This window comes from Eleutherodactylus coqui, chromosome 6, assembly GCF_035609145.1.
Source record: "Eleutherodactylus coqui strain aEleCoq1 chromosome 6, aEleCoq1.hap1, whole genome shotgun sequence".
Lineage (NCBI taxonomy): Eukaryota > Metazoa > Chordata > Amphibia > Anura > Eleutherodactylidae > Eleutherodactylus > Eleutherodactylus coqui.
Window position 1 is genome coordinate 49783008 of NC_089842.1, and position 4796 is coordinate 49787803.

The 4796-nt window shown below is 44.1% G+C and overlaps 1 long non-coding RNA gene across 1 annotated transcript; it reads right to left on the bottom strand.

The window, feature by feature from the left end:
* Positions 1-467: 467 nt before the first annotated feature.
* Positions 468-3264, bottom strand: LOC136572080 (uncharacterized). The gene is made up of 4 exons (XR_010785751.1): positions 3001-3264; positions 1127-1272; positions 803-901; positions 468-712 (listed from the first exon to the last, which is right to left on the bottom strand). It is a non-coding gene; the product is annotated as an uncharacterized lncRNA (long non-coding RNA).
* Positions 3265-4796: the final 1532 nt, after the last annotated feature.

Consider the following 4796-nt stretch of genomic DNA (forward strand, 5'->3'; position numbering starts at 1 on the left):
AATACAAACAGGGGTATCCATTTTGGGGTGTCAGTGCACATAAAAATGATGATTTTTGGTGGAAAAAAATTTAGAATAGCACATTAGCCGAAATAAAGCCTTATTATAATTTTTTTTTATCATAATTCCATTAATTCCTGAAAATGTGTGATCTAAATACTCCTCACACCACTCAGTGAACACATTAAGGGGTGTACTTTGTAAAATAGGGTCATTTTAGGGGGTATGTATTCTGACACCCACGAGCCTTTGCAATCTTGGCTCGGTGGAGGAAAAAGGATTTAGCAAAATGAGGAAAAATGAGGTTCAACTTGAATGTCTCCAAAATGGTTCCAAACAAAAGATGTTTTTGCAAATGTGCGTCCAGAATAAAGTGAACAGATGGAAATATATGTTGGCAAAGATTTGTAGAGTATGCTTGCACATATGAGATATAACATTTGCAAATGTTAAAAAATTACAATGTCTTCAAAACTGTCAATATTCTTAATTTTAATTAATATACACAACTTCTAACTGCCCATTTTTACCACTTAAACGAAGTACAACAAGGCACAGAAAAAACAATGTAAGAATCACTTCGATTTGCAAACATGCCCATCTTGAAAGCGTCCTACTGAGCCAACATCTAGGACCGTCAGTCTCTCTGCTGCTTCAACAACGATTGTGAGCAAACGCAGTGTGGTAATCTTGAAATTACTTATCAGCTCACCTGTAAAGAAGAAGGAAAAAAGTTTGCAAGAAAATAAATAAAAGCTTAGTCTATCCAAAAATACCAAAAAAAAAAAAAAAGGTGAGTCACCGGCAAAAAGTAGTCCATAAAACGAAGGGTTTCAAGATTGCTGAACGTCGAGGGTCTCTTCACTGTCGGACAGCCTTCCCATTCTCAAGGACGTCAGATCTGCAGGAAATAACGAAAAATCAGCAGGTTAACAGTCACATCACACCAGTATTACTGATCCCTAGATCCGCTCCACCCACTTACATTGACCACTACTCCCCCAACCTGGTCAGAAGAATCATATATTATATATACACGTACACACGAAAACCTGCAAATATGCGCAAAATAAGCACATATGAGCAGATGCACGCAATGAAAATTTTAGCAGATGCAGCAGCTTACCTCGACGAGTTATGTCAGCTTGTGTGCAAGCGAAGCGAAATTCTTCTCAAAACGCGTCCAAACGTCAGGATCATCTCCACACGTAAGTTTGCAAAAAAAAGCGCACAAATCTCAGGTGGCCGCGTCTCCCCACGTAGCGCACAAATCTGCAAAAAAGACAGGTTGCGTCAGGTGGCGTCGCGCAAATCTCAGGTGACGTACTCACCACACGTAGCGCACAGCGCATTAATCTCAGGTAGGTACTCACCACACGTAGCACACAGCGCATTAATCTCAGGTAGGTACTCACCACACAGCGCATTAATCTCAGGTAGGTACTCACCACACAGCGCATTAATCTCAGGTAGGTACTCACCACACAGCGCATTAATCTCAGGTAGGTACTCACCACACAGCGCATTAATCTCAGGTAGGTACTCACCACACAGCGCATTAATCTCAGGTAGGTACTCATCACACAGCGCATTACTCTCAGGTAGGTACTCACCACACGTAGCGCACAGCGCATTAATCTCAGGTAGGTACTCAGCACACAGCACATTAATCTCAGGTAGGTACTCAGCACACAGCGCATTAATCTCAGATAGGTACTCAGCACACAGCGCATTAATCTCAGGTAGGTACTCAGCACACAGCGCATTAATCTCAGGTAGGTACTCAGCACACAGCGCATTAATCTCAGGTAGGTACTCAGCACACAGCGCATTAATCTCAGGTAGGTACTCAGCACACAGCGCATTAATCTCAGGTAGGTACTCAGCACACAGCGCATTAATCTCAGGTAGGTACTCAGCACACAGCGCATTAATCTCAGGTAGGTACTCAGCACACAGCGCATTAATCTCAGGTAGGTACTCAGCACACAGCGCATTAATCTCAGGTAGGTACTCAGCACACAGCGCATTAATCTCAGGTAGGTACTCAGCACACAGCGCATTAATCTCAGGTAGGTACTCAGCACACAGCGCATTAATCTCAGGTAGGTACTCAGCACACAGCGCATTAATCTCAGGTAGGTACTCAGCACACAGCGCATTAATCTCAGGTAGGTACTCAGCACACAGCGCATTAATCTCAGGTAGGTACTCAGCACACAGCGCATTAATCTCAGGTAGGTACTCAGCACACAGCGCATTAATCTCAGGTAGGTACTCAGCACACAGCGCATTAATCTCAGGTAGGTACTCAGCACACAGCGCATTAATCTCAGGTAGGTACTCAGCACACAGCGCATTAATCTCAGGTAGGTACTCAGCACACAGCGCATTAATCTCAGGTAGGTACTCAGCACACAGCGCATTAATCTCAGGTAGGTACTCAGCACACAGCGCATTAATCTCAGGTAGGTACTCACCACACAGCGCATTAATCTCAGGTAGGTACTCAGCACACAGCGCATTAATCTCAGGTAGGTACTCACCACACGTAGCGCACAGCGCATTAATCTCAGGTAGGTACTCACCACACGTAGCGCATTAATCTCAGGTAGGTACTCACCACACACAGCGCATTAATCTCAGGTAGGTACTCACCACACAGCAGCACACAGCGCATTAATCTCAGGTAGGTACTCACCACACAGCGCATTAATCTCAGGTAGGTACTCAGCACACAGCGCATTAATCTCAGGTAGGTACTCAGCACACAGCGCATTAATCTCAGGTAGGTACTCAGCACACAGCGCATTAATCTCAGGTAGGTACTCAGCACACAGCGCATTAATCTCAGGTAGGTACTCAGCACACAGTGCATTAATCTCAGGTAGGTACTCAGCACACAGCGCATTAATCTCAGGTAGGTACTCAGCACACAGCGCATTAATCTCAGGTAGGTACTCAGCACACACAGCACATTAATCTCAGGTAGGTACTCACCACACAGCGCAGAAATCTTCCTCTCCCACGTTGAAAGTAGTATAAAAGGCTCCAACCATCAGCTTCCTCTGTAGGCTCGGAATTCGCGGGCAAATTCAAGTACCGGTGACGTCACCGGTCACGTGAGGCGCGGGCACAGCTCTCATCGTGCACGGCAGCTGAACTGTACTGCTCGTGCACAATGGGAGGTCACATGGTGCCGATTCCAGCCACCTCATTGGCTGGAATCGGCAGCAGGAATAACCGCAGTGTAAACTACTAATATGCGTCCCCCAGGGGGGCTTAAAAAAAAGTGAAAATAAGAGCAATAAAGTTTTTTTTAAATTGTGTTTAAAAAAAGAAAAAAAAGTAATAAGTTTAAATCACCCCCCCCCCCTTTTGCTATATCTATAAAAAAAAAAATCCTAAGAGAAAAATACATATTTGGTATCGCCGCATCCGTAAAAGTCCGCGCTATCAAAGTAGTGCATTATTTACCTCGCATGGTGAATGTCGTCCAAAAAAAACACCAGAAATGCACTTTTTCAGTCACCCTGTCTCCCAGAAAAAATGCAATAAAAATTAACCAAAAAGTTGTATGTATTCTGACACTAACGTAAACTACAGGACATTCTGCAAAAAACGAGCTCTCACACAACTACGTCGACGGAAAAATAAGTTATTGCGCGCAGAAGATGGCGGCAGAAAATTTAAAAAAATTAAATGTCTTTAAAGAAATAATTATACAAGATTGGTATTGAAGCAATTGTACTGACCCATAGAATAAAGCTATCATGTCATTTTTGTTGCAGTTTGTGCGCCGTAGAAGCAAGGCACACTGAAAGATGGCGGAATGTCATTTTATTTTTTTTTCCCTCTAGGAGGTGACCGCAATACACAGACATTTTAGACCTTCAGGGCCCCAACACTAAACCCCATAAATTGTTTCAGATATGGCTTACACCAACATTGGGAAACTGGCCAAGAGAGGAGAGAAATGCAAGGTCTTGGTTACTAATTTGGCCACTAAAGTCTTAAGTCTTCACGTGTTTGTTGCCACAATGTGAAGGCACTCCTTAGCTGCCAAATTAGTGTAAGCTCGCAACCTGCATCAAGGGGTCTCGTAGTTTTGTGAATCCCTAACTTAATCACATGCCAATAGATCCCTATCTGAAAAGAGACACAGCTGGCTAAAAAAAAAAACTCCTGTCGGGAGAGAATAGCTCATCTGCTTCCCTTCATATGGTCTAACTGCTATGTAACATGTCCATGCGAGCTCATAGAAAAATCTGCAAATTGGTCCCGCATTCGCATAGCAGATTGGGCTGGCCTACTATACAGCCTCGACTCATCCAGAACTTTCACCGGGAGAGTTGTTGGTTGACCGTCGGCTGCATTCCAAACAGCATTGTTGTGCCTGCAAAAATTATGCAGAACCATGCAGGCTCTAATTACCACATATTGGCCGCAGCCTGTTGAATGGTACTATGGAAAACCCGCTGCCTGTTGTCAAGTATTCCAAATATACACTCAACATAAAGCCGGGCGCCTATGAGATGGTAATTAAAACCTGCCTCCTGGTGTCCATGTCCCTGCGAGCAAAGGGATGCATGACATGAGTCGACAGACCAAATCCCAAATCCACCACAAATACAAAAGGGGCAGCTTGGCCGACTCATTCTGAGAGCACTGAAGATGCGAGCATCTGCAGCACTTCCATAGGTCCCGATATCAACAAGGCGGAAGCAGTTGTTGCTGTCTGCCACAGCCAAAAAAAACAACGCAAAAAAATTGCTGATAGTTGAAATATCGTGACT